We start from the raw sequence: 15,306 nt of genomic DNA, 5'->3' as shown, positions 1-15,306 counted from the left end.
CTTGACCCTGCTCGGTTCTTTGGCACCTCTGCCTGAGATATAAACTGTCTGACATGGAAGTACAACTCCAGAGAAGGGGGTGGGGAACCTAAGTTAAATAATATTTTGTTTTTGTTTTTTCACTTGGCAGAATGGGGGCTGAAGTTGAAGTTAGGTTTGGTTACTAAACAATAAAGAAAGCAACATTTCTTGCACACCCGACTGTGTGGTCTGAGTTTGCTGCTGCCTATAAACCGAGAAAAAGTTGTAAAATGAAGTACTAATCTCTAGGGTTTAGGTCAGACCGAGGAGTAGTGCCACTCAGCCAGAAGCTGGCTCATGGCTGGCCAGAGTGGTGATGGTGGCAGGAGCTTCTCCCACCTCCGTGGCAGCACTAAGAATGTCCAACTAACAGTTTAGGCCCAACCCTTGGGGTAAGCCTTTATTGTCAGAGGTGACACGCGAACTCATTTTTTTGGTTGATTTTTCTTTGTTAAATGGCATTTAAATATATAAAATAAATATCAAAAATATAAGTCTTTGTTTTACTATGGTTGCAAATATCAAAAAATTTCTATATGTGACACGGCACCAGAGTTAAGTTAGGGTTTTTCAAAATGCTGACACGCCGAGCTCAAAAGATTCGCCATCACTGTCCTAGGCAGACATTGGCTCCTCGCAGTTCACCCAGATTTGGTTCTGATTGGTCGGTTTCTATGCCAGTCAGCATCTCTGCACCTATCTCTGGGCCTGATCAGAGAGGCGAGGCTGATCAGCAGCCCCCGCAGCTGGCGAGGCCTGGAGAGAAAGAGAGGCGTGGCTGCTGGCGAGGCCCGGAGAGAAAGAGAGAAGCAAGGGCTGATCAACAGCTGCCATGGAGGCTGTGGATCAGACCCTGCTTCTCTCTCCGGGCCTCTCTCCAGGCCTGATCCACAGGACTGACTTCCAGTATTCGGTCATCCATTTGGTCCTTTTGGATGTTACAGACCCTGGCTCTATATATATAGATAATTGACATACAACATTGTATTATTATTATCACAATAATTTTCGTTAATATCCATCATCTCATCTCACATAGTGATGAGAACCTGGCCACTATGCTGTGTGGGAGCCAGGTAGCCACATGGAAAGGTCATGTGTAAATGTTCCAGCCCAAATGAGATCACAGCTGGCAAATAGCATCAGCCACCATACATGTGCGTGAGAAAGCATTTAGATCAAGCATGTCAAACTCAAAGGCTAACGTGGGCCAAATAAACAAGGTTTAAGTTTATGTGGGCTGCAAAAAAACAAAAGCTTCAATGTTCATAGAAATGTAGCTTTATTTAGATAGAGATATGCTGAATACAAAGGCTGAAATAAATGAGTAATTGTTAACATAAAAGAATAGAACATTTTAATAAAGATTAACATTTTTTCTTGAACATTAACTTACCAGACACTGAATAACTGCACGAAATAATAAGTGTAATGCAAATAAACCTATCTTTCTTGTTCTCCAAAATATTTCCTGTTGCGCACACCAAACAAGTCAGTACACGACTAATGATCTGGCAATCGGCTGCTAAAATATTTGGTGCTAGTATTAGTGGAGAGAAATGGTGCGCCAGCGCAGAAGGCACGGAAGGGAAATGAATGCAACACGATTATAGTAATCAGTCATTAGCGAACATCGTAGTTTATTAATAATTATGTATAAAGGATATTGTAAAAATTAAGTTACAAATTTTTATTAAAACGTTTCTTACATACCATTATATTGGCTGGGCTGCAAAAATATTCGTTGTGGCCCTAACTGGTTTGGCTCAGTGGATAGAGCGTCGGCCTGCAGACTCATGGGTCCCAGGTTCGATTCTGGTCAAGGGCATGTACCTTGGCTGCGGGCATATCCCCAGTAGGGGGCGTGCAGGAGGCAGCTGATCGATGTTTCTTGCTCATTGATGTTTCTAACTCTCTATCCCTCTCCCTTCCTCTCTGTAAAAAAATCAATAAAATATATTTAAAAATAAATAAATAAACTGTTCTTTAAAAAAAATATATTCGTTGTGGGCCACATGTGGACCACAGGCCGTGAGTTTGACATGCTTGATTTAGATGATTCTAGCCCCAGCCCTTCAGCTGCCCCAGCTGACACCTAGCAGAGCAGAAACAAGCTCCCCTAGTCCCGCTTTGCTTAAATTAACATCTGTGAACAAAATTCACTAAGTTCGGGGGCAAACTGTTATATAACACAAGATAATCAGAATAATAGTCAATTTCTCAATCTAGTCTTCTCACCATCCTATATAAAATTACAATCCTCTTGGTGCACTGGTTGGGTGACTCAGTTGGAGCATCGTCCCCCACTCCAAAAAGGCTGCAGGATGGATTCCTGATCAGGGCACAAACTTAGATTGCGGGTTCAATCCCCATTAAGGACATGTACAAGGGCCAACTGATCAAGGTTTCTCTCTCACATCAATGTTTCTCTTTCTCTCTCTCTTACCCCTCACCCTTTCTCTCTAAAATCAATAAACATCCTAGGGTGAGGATAAAACAACAACAATCCTCTTGATAATCTTCATTTCCCTCCCTTGCTTCAGGTTTCTACACAGTACTTATAATGACCTGAAATATTTGTTTGCATTTTACTTATTTATTGTCTATCTCCAAAAAAAACTTGCATCGTGAACCAAGATGAAGTATCAGACTAGACTTACCCTCCCCACCTTAAACAACTAAAAATCTAGATAAAATATATAAAGAAATAGTTTTCAAATATTCAACAACAGCCAACACAAGACAGCGATCCCTGTGAAAAGCACCTTCCAGGCTGCAGTGCTGGGAGGGAGAAGCCAGGTAGAGTCCAATGCAGCAAACTCCCTGAGTTCAAGAGATGAGGTGGGGAGTTCGAGGAGGCCAATTCAGCTAGAATTTATAGGGCAGAATACTAGAGAGAAGAAAGCTGCACGAACAGCAAACTTCACAGATCTTTTCTGAATATTCAGCTGAGTACTCAACAGCATATGCATGTAAAGAAACTATATGAGGCAGGGGAACAACCACAGGAAAGAATCCCTGGAACTCACTTCAGTTTCCACCAGCCAGAGTGGGGAGGTTTGGGGGGCAAAGAATCTCATTAATACACAGGGCATCAGAAAACCTTACAACACAAAATTAATAGCCTTTAAAAAGGTCTGTATAGGGCCCTGGCTGGTGTGGCTCAGTGGTAAAGCATTGGCCCGAGCACTGAAGGGTCATGAGTTTAATCAAGAGCATGGTCAAGGGCAGGTATCTGGGTTGTAGATTTGGCTCCAGTCAGGGCACTTGCGTGCTCTTGAGGGAGACAACCAATTGATGCTTTCCTCTCTCTGGCCCCTTCCCTCCCTTCCATTCTCTTTAAAAGAAAAATCAATGGAAAAATATCCTCAGATTGGGGCGGGGGGGGGGGGTCTATTGGGAAAGAGAAGGACACATGTACAGAATAAAAGAATTGCATCAAAATGTTTACAGTATTGTCTTTCAAGGATGGAATTAGAAGTAATTTTTTTTCCTCTTTATGTTTTTCTGGGACTTCCAAATGTTTGGCACTGCACATGTATTTGTTTTTACAATTTAAATGTAAATCACAAAAAAGAAACTTGTAAATTTAGTTAACATATATAAAGTAAAAAATTTTAAGTGTTAGTCCACTCTTACCCTATCAAGAGAAACAAAACAACTAAGTGCACAGTAAGAAAATGAAAGTAATTTGATCTGGGGAAAGTTCAAGAACTACACTCTTAGTGTGTACAGCACGCAGAATGATGTGTCTACAGAAAACAATAGAAACTAGTATAATCAAGATCAGGTAACATTAGCAGATATATAGATTTTAGGCAATTTGAGGTTACTACATAAAAATATAATTAAAGAAACAAAGGATACCTAAAATAAGGAAGGCAATAAACTTCAACTTCTAGGATTCCTTTGCTTCAGGTAATATATACTTGGAAAAATACAGGGAACAAGGAAGGGTGAAAGCCTCTTAAAAGGAAATTAAAAAGAAAAGAGCACTAATTTAGATAGTGGTTAAAAAAGAATTACTGTCACTTATAGGCTTAGAGCCAGACACAATATTCTACTCTTTAAAATATCTAATATTTCATTTTCTGGAAGAGGGGGTAGATGCACTTCTCCCTATTCCTCCTGCTAAATACAACTATGAAATGTGAAGAGAAAGCAGACTGGCTAGAGCCCCAAGGAATGAAGGACATGGTGGTTAATTCCCTTTTTTATTTTTTGCCTAATACATTCTGGTCAGAGGGCACACACTAAAAAAGCCCCAAGAAAAGAGTTCCCTTCCCTAGCTAAAGGATCAGGAAAGGGCAGCCTTATAAAACAGAAGACTTTTAGACACTAACCACCATATACTACAGCCAAACATCACAGAAAAAAAAACAAAAACTATTGCCCTGCCAACACTTTCATCATCAAAGTCTGAGAGAGAAGTCTTAGATTTCCAACCTCAGCTGGTTGTAACAAGGCACTCCCTTTCCCCTGACCAGGGTGGTATCAAAGAAGACCTAATGGGCAGCAAGGACTTTCATTACAGCCCAGTGGTAAGGAAGCTTCCTCACTTCTCCATCACTGGAGGTCACATGGGGATAACAAAGTGCCTCACCCACTCCCAATCCAGCAGGTGTCCACAGAAGCTTAAAGGGAACATGAACTTCAATGCTACCCAGCAATAAAAAGGCACCCCTCTCACCCCAGATTGTAAATAAAGGTGGAATGAGGAACTGGACTCCCACTCCAACTTCCAAGTAACAAAGGAGTACCACCTCTTACCCGTTGACATGGTATCAGAGGAGGTCTCTTAAAAAAAGATTTAAATAAATCCAGAGTCAGCACACATTTAGCCCAGCTAGTGGGGCTCAGTGGTTGAGGGTCGACCTATGAATCAGGAGGTCACAGTTCGATTCCTAGTCAGGGCACATGCCCAAGTTGTGGGCTCGATACCCAGTGAGGAGTGTGCAGGAGGCAGCTGATTAATTATTCTATCTTACCATTGATGTTTCTATCTCTCCCTCCCCCTTTCTCTCTAAAATGAATAAAAATACATTTTTTAAAAAAGATCCAGAGTCTTATCATAATACCCAAAAAGTACAGAATATAATACAAAATCACGTGTCAGACCAAGAACCAAGAAAATCTCAACTTGGAGAAGAAAAGACAATCAACAGATGCCAACAGAGATGATGTAAATGTTGAAACTATCTGATAAGGAGTTTAAAATGGCCATCATAAAAACATTCAACAAGCAACTATGAACACACATGAAATAATAAAAAAAAAAGTCTCAGCAAAAAATATCAGCTAAAATACAAAAACTAAAACTCACTAGTGGGCTCAACAGCAGAATGAAGATGACAGGGAAAAGAACCAGTGACCCTGAAGATAAGAACAATAGAAATCTTTATCTGAACAATAAAGAAAAAAAAACAAGTTTAAAAGAACCCATCTCAAGCACCTATAAAACTATAAAAAAATATTCTCAAGCACCTGTAAGACTATAAAAAAGGGATCTAACACTTGTGTAATCCAAGTCCTAGAAGAAAAGGTGAAAGGGGGTGGGCCTGAAAGAGCACTCAAAGAAATAAGTGACTTTATAATGTTGACATATTTGTGGCATTAAAATTGTAACAATGTTTTCCTCTCATTTCTATCCTAACACTCTTCCCACTTTTGTCTTATTCTTTTTAATAGTAGTAGTTGTACTACTGGTAAAGGGTAACCCACTAATAATGTACTGTAGGTATCTAAACTTAGAAACTAAACAAACTGCTCTCAGGAAGAGAAATAATATGCCCTTTACTATTCCTGTTATATTTATATTTCATTACAGCTAAGTTTTCTTCTTTAAGTAGTGACTCAGCTTGTGAAACAACTGATTTGTTTAAAGGTCTTGAGTGTTCTTCATTATTACTAAATCAAAGAAGCTGTAACCATGCTCTTTATTTAGAAGCATGGATAATAATTTAAATATAAGAATATCACTTTCTTATAATACTCTAAACATGAAATTATACAACTAAAAATGTTAAGGTTATTTAAAACTATTTAAAGACTTTATTTCCTATTGGAGTAAGCTACAGTGTAAAGAGCAATATACTGCAGAGGCAAAAGATCTAGACCAGCCGTGGGCAAACTACAGCCCGCGGGCCCGATCCGGCCCGTTTGAAATGAATAAAACTAAAAAAAAAAAAAAAGACCGTACCCTTTTATGTAATGATGTTTACTTTGAATTTATATTAGTTCACACAAACACTCCATCCATGCTTTTGTTCCGGCCCTCCGGTCCAGTTTAAGAACCCATTGTGGCCCTCGAGTCAAAAAGTTTGCCCACCCCTGATCTAGACTAAGAACTCTCAGGTTAAGGTGGCTGGCTACTTTTTTTTTGCTGTGTAATCCTATGCAAGTCACTTATCTGTGACTCTCAGGCATCACAAAGAGATTTTTTAAAGATCAAAAGAGTAACTTGAAATGCTCCATAAAGTATAATATAATACCATATAAAAGGTATTATTATATAATTTTCAGTTACTATCCTTATAACAGATTTAAGAAATCTACAATCCTCAACTATGTTTATACATACATATTATATTTATATATATATTATTTAAAATTTCAAAAGATAATCGTTTTTGGATAATATAAATTTCATCAGATGAAAAATCTGCACATACCTAATTTGTTTTCTGACTGCACTTGCCATGGCCTTCTCACAAGTTTAAAAACCTACTTCCAAAAAAGTAGAGAAAAAACTACTACTAAAAAGTTTATGTAGATTTATAATTTAGGGACACACCTCATACTTTATCACCACGGTCCAGCTCCCTTATTACACAGATGAAAGAAATAAAAAAAGAAAGGCCCAGAAAGAGTAAGCAACTAGGGCCAAGTCAAACTAATGCGTTTTCTGATTCCCAAACCATTGTCCTTTCAACCAAACCAGTTAATATGTAAACCTCTCTCTCAAAGAGCCTACCAAAATTATCGCCACATTACCTTTTAAATAATTACCAGTTTTCCCTATGGAAATCATAAACTCCTTAAGAATAGGCACTTTTCTCTCCTATCTTTTCCTAGCAAAACTTCAACCATGTAATACTTTCATAAGGTATGTTTTTTAATCAGGCTTAATAAAAAAACCTTAAGCACACAAAAAGATGCTCTATATCATTAGGCTTTAGAGAAGTGCAAATTAAAACCACAAAGAGATATCATTACACCCTAGTTATATCATTAAAAGTTAAACTAAACTGAAAAAACACACACCTTACATTGCCAAGTACCAACAATGTACAGTAACAACAATGCTCATAAACTGACGACTGGAGTGCAAAATGGTACAGCTACCTCAGAAAAGAGTTTCATTTACCATATGAAGACATGGCCACCCAAAAAACTATACACAAATATCTGTAGCAGCTTTATTCAGAATCACCAAAAATTGTTAACAACCCAAATGTCTATCAGCTGGTGAACGGATAAACAAATTGTGGCATTCAGCAATAAAAAGACTGATGATACATGCAATAACATAGATGAATCTGTTTTATGCCAGTTGAAAGAAGTCAGACTCAAAATGCTACATACTGTATGAATTCCAGTTATATAATATTCTGGAAAAGGCAAAATATGAGGACAGAAAACACATCAGTGGTTGCAAGGGCTGGATGTAAAGGAATGAGTTGACTACAAGGGTCATGAGAAAACTTTTTTAAAGTGATGGAGATATTCTGTATCTTGATTGTGGCTATGGTTACACAATGAATAAGTTTGTTTGTTTTCTAATCCTCCCCCGAGAATGTTTCTGATTTTGAGAGAGAGAGAGAGAGAGAGAGAGAGAGAGAGAAACATCAATGAGATCAATGAGAGAGAGAAACATTGATCAGTTGCCTCCCCTACTTGGGGACTGAACCCACAACTAAGTCATGCCATGACCAGGAATTGAACTCACAACCTTCTGGACCATGGTATGATGCTCCAATCAATTGAGCCACTTGGCCAGGGCTACAATGTATAAATTTGTCAAAATTCATAAAACTGTACTCCTTAAAAGGGCAAATTTAACTGTCTATAAATTATACCTTAGTAAAGTTGACTCACCCAAGGATTTTAGAGAGATGAAGGGGGAGGGATCAAGGAGGGAGAAAGAATGAGAGGGAAAGAGGGGGAGAGAGAGAAACATGGATCAGTTGCTGTAATTTTGGTAGGCTCTTTGAGAGAAACATTGATCATTTACCTCATTTACTCACCCCAACCAAGATCAAACCTGCAACTTTTTGGTGTACAGGATGATGCTCCAGCCACCTTCTTCTTCATTCTAGCTTTCACTACCTGAGACCTTGAGTAAGTTAAAACACTTTTATAGTCTACTAGAGGCCCAGCGCACAAAATTCGTGTGCGGTATGGTCCCTAGGCCTGGCCTGCGATCAGGGCCATCTTCCCCGGCCTGCCTGCAGCTGGCCCCGCCCCCTGTCGCCACCCACCCCCGGTTCCCCTTTTGCCATTGGGTGATCAGTGCCTGATGGCCAGGGGAAAGGACCAAGAGGCCAGCTGTTCCTGCCCGCTCGCTGGCCCTGCCCCCGCCACGGGTCATCCTGTGTGTATGGGGCAACCGGCGGGGCGGGGGCCTTGGCCTGGCACCACCTCCCCCACCACCCCCCCCCAGATCCCCGTTTGCTATCAGGCGATCAGAGCCTGCCGGCCAGGGAAAGGGACTGAGAGGTGGTCAATGCACCTCATAGTGACTGGTCCAGCGGTCATTCTGCCATTAGGGTCAATTTGCATATTACCCTTTTATTATATAGGATGATTTCCTCACTTAAAAATAAGGGGACTATAATACCTTACTACTACCTTTCCAGTGTTAAGTCATATTACTGAATTGTAGATACATTTTCTGGATCATGTCTATTTTTCTTAGAATTCTTAAAATTATATTTATATTATGTTTATGGTAAATATTTCAAGACACATGAATTTAAAAATGTCAAAATTAAAGCAATCACTATTGCTTTAATGTCTTTTAATAAGAAATTTGCAGATGTCTTTTAATAAGAAATTTCATTGTTAGGAATTAATTTTTTTATTTATTTTTTTTACCAATTCCCTTTCAATACATCAAAATACTGTAAAGAAAATAATACTTTATACAATTTGGTGCAAACCTAAAATTAAAGGAAATCAAATTAAAATACCTAACCACATAAAAGGGTAGACATTTAATATCTATAAAATGAAAGAAATGTATATAAATTCATAGTTTATTTATATTTACTAAAGCAATACATATCTTTCATGAGTCATACAAAAATTCCACTTTCTAATCTAGCCTGAAACTAGTTGAAATCAAGAGCTGCTCTTAGTTAAATATTAAAGTCAATTTTACTTGGAGCATTGGGAATATCCTTGGGAAGATTTCATTAATCCCTAATTAAAAACATTCCTTGTGGTGTTTTCAGATGCTGCCTCTGCTGCAGCCACCACCAGAGTCATCCTTTTATAGCACCGGTGCCACCTCTAGCCTACTAAGCTTCTGTCAAAAAGAAGAGGGGGTAAACAGGGAGGTCTCTCTATTATGGCTCCTCCAAGATGAATGCCTGCAAAAAGATCAGCAGAAAATCACTCAGAAAGCAACCAGCTACAAAAGTCACTCTGAAAAGGTGAAGGAACCACATGGTGACAAGCTTAAAACTGTGGCTGTCAATAAAAATCCTAAGTACACTGAATTTCTCGCTTGCAAAAGCTTCCCTTCTAGCATCAAGTGTGAGAAATTGCTTGGGACTTTCAAACAGATCTGCACTCCCAGAGTGCAGCTACTGGCACTAAAGAAGGCAAATAAGGCCTATTTAGTTGGACTCTGACCTATATGTTATCCATACCAAATATGTAACAATTATGCCAAATGATATCCTGCCAGCACAACTCACATGTGGAGAATGAGATTAAGGTGAATTATGATGGGAAAATTTTATTCTTAAAAAACAAAAAGTACCTAATTATATGACTGCAAATAAAAAAGAAAACTAGGTGAGAGAATAAAGTATTAGCAAATACCCACTTCTCCCATTTTCATTTGTGTGTAAATTTTTAATATTAATTTAGGACATAAAACATTCATGTAAGTAAAATGTTTCAATGAACAAATTTCAGCAATTAAACTTTATAACAATTATAAACAAATTGTTAACTTGTTTAGGGGGAGGAAAAAAACATTTCCTTGCCCCCTAATGTTTACATAATAAAAATCTGAACTCCTTATAGGTATAACAAATCCTTCAGAATTTTGAGACACAATATGCCAGAACTATCTTCTCACTCAATCCCAGCACCCTAAGCATCTGCACTAAACTTTTGCTACTTCTTAAAATGCATTACAAATTTTGTGTTTTAAATGTTATTCCTTCTTTTTTTTAAAAAATATTTTATTGATTTTTTACAGAGAGGAAGGGAGAGAGATAGAGAGTCTGAAACATCGATGAGAGAGAAACATCGATCAACTGCCTCCTGCACACCTCCTACTGGGGATGTGCCCTTGACCGGAATCGAACCTGGGACCTTTCAGTCCACAGGCCGACACTCTATCCACTGAGCCAAACCGGTTCTGGCAATGTTATTCCTTCTAACTAAAACCTCTGAACTTTTTTTTTATCCTCACCCGAAGATATGTTTATTAATATGAGAGAGAGAGAGAGAGAGAGAGAGAGAGAGAGAGAGAAAGAAACACTGAAAACATCCACTGGTTTCCTCCCATAAGTGCCCCGTCCGTGAATCGAACCTGCAACCCAGGTATGTGCCCTGACAGGGAATGGACACTCCAACCAAATGAACCATCTGGCCAGGACTGACCTCCTTTTTTACATGGCAATCAAGTCATCTTTGGGACCTAGTTAAATGTTACTTTCTCACGGAATCCCCTAAATTAAGCCAACTGTTTAGGATTTCTGCTATGCACATAAGGATGTTTAGCTGAAAGGTCATAATTGGAACTGTAACTTCAAGTAGCATATTTAATAACTAAAAAATTATTATCAGGAAGTTGAGATATTATCTACCCCACTGAGTGTTAGGGGTGGAGTCCTTACAATATTTTTAAGAAAAAGAATTTTCTGAGACTTGCACATGAGGATGAAAGATTTTTATTTGCTTGGAATTGTATGTCTGTGCTTCTGAAGTGTCCTGGAAGAAGGGCAGCTGGGGATTCAGTAAAGCTAAAAGCAAAGCCAGTGTCCAGAGTTTCCGTTCCATGTTGCAGCCGGGTCCAGTTCAGCATCAGGCTAGTTGTAGTCCATTAGTCCATGGTATGTGTGGATCCACATGGCTGGGTCTATGAGAGAGCCCTGCAAGCCAGGAGTCAAGCACAACATGCCAAGAGCCAAGAGAGCAAACTTCTTTGTTCAGGGAATTAAGTATCCCAAATCTCCCTGTGCTTGCAGTAGCCATGTCCAATCTGGCTAATGACCTCTGTTCTTAGGTGTGAATGATAGCAAGCAATTTCCCTATGTCACCCCATCTTTACTGGCCATGTGTCTATTCTCCCTCCTGTCCAGTCCCTTCCCCTAGCAATCTGTGGGGGAATGGACCGGTGGCTCCCTAGGGAGTGTGAAGCTGCAGCTTCCTGACAAAGCTACCCAAATGACAACCTATAATATTTGGCCTTCCCTTTGCTCCTTTCCTGTTATTCATAACTAGGCTAATTACAAATGTCTCATTATGACTTCATTTTCATTTAATCAATAAATATTTATTGGACAACAATGTAGAGCACATTGCGCTGTTCTCTAGGGAGAATATACTGGTAGAATAAAGGTGTGAGACAAGAAGAAATTTTCCTTAGGTTCTTTCGGTTGGTCTAATAATCAAATAGACATGAAACAGATTAGCAAGAGAAAAAGAGTCAAATTTAATACATACGTATGTATGGGAACCCCACGTACATGAGAGACTCAGAGACCACATGAATAACAGGTTCAAAGACAGAAAGGGAAAATGGGTATATATCACATTCTGATCTAGGAATGAGGTAAAGCATCTTGAGATTTCAGAAGGTAGTTGAAGGGAGAGCACATGTTCAGTAATTAGTAGTTTGCCCTATCCTACAGATAGGTCATAAGAGGTTATTTCTGATAATCCCTTATTATGGGCAAGGGCCCTAATTCAAGTTCTTGTAGGTAGTTAAGGGAGGGACAGAAGTTTCTTTTGAGCCTGCAGCTAAAGTTGCCATTAGCTCAAAACAATTCTCATCCCACAGAGGCACATCTTGGGTGACTCGTTCTGAAGCCCCACAAAGGTAATAACAGTAATGAAGGTAGTCACAGTAATGAGGAGCTAACATGTATGGAGTGCTTATTATGTGGAAGACACTTTACATGTATTAACTCATTTAATTTTCCCAACCACCCTAGGAGGTAGTTACTAGTATCTCATTTAACTAAGGTCCTGAGAAGTAACTTGCCCAAGGTCACAAAACTGGTATTTGAACCCAGGTACTCTGGCTGTCCTGACTTTGAATAGCTTCTTATCTAATAAAGGCATTCACGTAAGTAACAAGTAACTTATAATAAAGGGGCATAATTTTTTAAATGCTGAAAAGTACAGTGGTATATTTCAAGGCTAGGAAAATGTGATCAGGTTGAAAGAGGAGCATCAGGAAAGGTTTCTTGTAAAAGTAAGAGAACTTTTAAGAGTATGGTTTTTTAAAAATCATCAATAGTCAATACATTTATTTTAGTCATTTTCATAAAAACAGTACTCTCTCAAAAATGGGTTGTAGCAACAGTTTTATGTAAATGAAAATATTCATATCCATGGTTACTTTAAATATGCCTGGTTCGGTTTAGCTCCATTAAACAAAAGAATAGGGCAATTATTATTGCTCCCACACCTACAAACAAAGTAAATGGAAGATGCAGTAGAGCAGAGAACAGATAGCTGTTTACTCACACTACACTAATGAAAATAAGTTCAAAATATATGTGCTCTTTAAGAATCTTGATGTAAAAGATCACATCATTTTGCAATCATTTGCCATCACTGCCAAACACTTATTTTGCCAAAGGCTTTTTAACAATGCAGAATATTTGTACAAAACTAATTAAGCCAGCAATACCTGGGCAAAATACTTTAAAATCTGTGTAATAAATCTCACAGAAGAACATGCCTCTGCATTTCATGACACCTAAACATGTTGCCTGAACTGAAGAAGGTCCTTAATACCAATGAATTAGTTTTATTATTTTTTTTTAATATATTTTATTGATTTTTTACAGAGAGGAAGGGAAAGAGATAAGGAGTTAGAAACATCGATGAGCTGCCTCCTGCACACCCCCTACTGGGGATGTGCGCGCAACCAAGGTACATGCCCTCGACCGGAACTGAACCTGGGACCCTTCAGTCCACAGGCCAACACTCTATCCACTGAGCCAAACTGGTCAGGGCCCAATGAATCAATTTTAAAAGTAGTTATCTTCTAGAACCTTAATTTACAATAGGTATTTAAATCTATATTTAATGCTATGTTTTCACAACCCTCTATTTTTGATATAGTCTTTTCTTTCCAATTTGGGCTACGATAGTACACTAGTATTCTAGAAATGTACTAACCCTCTCCCCTTCATTTTGGCAAAAAAATTACAGTACCTGGGCACTAAGATACAAAAAATTCATGTGACTAATCCAAAAAGTGGAAAATAAAAAAGAGGCAAGAATCCTAAGAATGTACTTACGTACTTAAGTAGTAGTTTTCATGTAAAATCAAAGTTTACCTGTTTAAAAATTGGATAATAAAAACAAATTCCTATTATTCACACAGGGCAAGGGAGCAGCAGTGACAAATGAAGGCATATAGCACATCTGGAAACAGTAACTAATGTAGTCAAATGTGTCTAAAACAAAATTAGCTTGGGGCAGGACATCAAAACATTAAGTTAGGAATTTCTGGTTAAAGAGGATAGATTGAATATAAGCATTTAGCTCTGAAACTTCTCCAAATATCTCTGAAACAAGAGTAAAGAAACTCTTTAAAATATCATAAACCAGAAACAATTTTAGAAGCTGGAAAGCAGAACAGGTGATAATGACTGTTATACCTGAGAAAGCTGAATCCTACATTACTAGCCTAGAGGAAAACCAAAGACACCTGGTTTTATCACTTTACATTTATACCAAAATACCACTAAAATCCTTGGAAATGTGGTAGGTTCCAGGGTTGAGGCAGGGAAAATAAAAGATGGGCTGAAGCATTATTTGGTAACACTTGTAAGGAGTGCTCAAAAAGAAAGAATGACCACAGATGCCAATCAGAAAGAGCTCCCCTTGGTCAAGATTGAAACAGTTTGAGAAAATAATAATAATAATAACAACAGTATTGTGTTACAATCCAAAGAATAAAATAAATACCTGTTAAGTCTATACTGATATAAATAATCAACGGGGGAGAAAGGACAACTCTTCCTCACAGAATTCCAATTAATTATTGTAGAAATAATGAGGGAAATAAAAATCGCTACTAGAATACAAGAGTAATAAGGATGCTAAAATTAATGGGCATAAATTTAAGCAGAAACAGGATATCTGCATGGTCTCAAAGTATTTAGTAAAGAGGAAAATAGTAACTTTACAATGGAGAAATCTAGCAGACACTACCTTAATTAACCAAGTGATCAAGGTTAACATCCCCAGTAGTCCATATCAGCATCATATCTCCCCACCATCTCTGAATGGTGTACTGAGAAGGACACGTCTGTGATATCCCTCTTTAATTCATAACCTCAATCTAATCACGAATACAAACTAGACAAATACAAATTGAGGGTCATTCTACAAAATAACTGACCAGTATTGTTCAAAAGTGTCAAGGTCATGAAAACGAAAAAAAACTAAGAAATGGTCACAGATAAAGGGAAACTAACCTGATCTGATGTGGGATCCTGAATTTGGATCTTGGAACAACAACAAATTAGTGGAAGAACTAATAAAATCTGAATAAATTTTGTAGTAGAGTTAATAGTATTATAGTAAGGTTAATCTCTTACTTTTCATAAGATGTTATAACAGAAGAACCAGCTTGGTGAAGGGTATATGGGAATGCTGTATTCTTCTTGCAACTCTTCCATAAAAAAATTAAAAAGAAAAAAATAACCTAAACGGCTCAAGAATGGCAGTTTCAGATACTCTGGGATAAGGGTGGAGTTCAAACTAGAACAGACTGCAGTCTGCTTAAAATAACCCCAGATCCTCTCTTCTACTCTTGGACCCTCCCTGGCAAAAGACTGAGCAATCTCTGGAGAGCAT

The 15,306-nt window shown here is 38.2% G+C and overlaps 1 long non-coding RNA gene across 1 annotated transcript; it reads right to left on the bottom strand.

Moving 5' to 3' along the window:
• Positions 1–11,135: 11,135 nt before the first annotated feature.
• On the bottom strand, positions 11,136–14,803 carry LOC106727425. The gene is made up of 2 exons (XR_001363606.1): positions 13,740–14,803; positions 11,136–11,866 (listed from the first exon to the last, which is right to left on the bottom strand). It is a non-coding gene; the product is annotated as an uncharacterized LOC106727425 (long non-coding RNA).
• Between the last annotated feature and the right edge of the window lie 503 nt (positions 14,804–15,306).

Source organism: Myotis brandtii, unplaced genomic scaffold (genome assembly GCF_000412655.1).
Source record: "Myotis brandtii unplaced genomic scaffold, ASM41265v1 scaffold422, whole genome shotgun sequence".
NCBI lineage: Eukaryota > Metazoa > Chordata > Mammalia > Chiroptera > Vespertilionidae > Myotis > Myotis brandtii.
The sequence above is the reverse complement of the archived record's forward strand: the minus strand, read 5'-3'. Positions and strand labels throughout refer to the sequence as shown.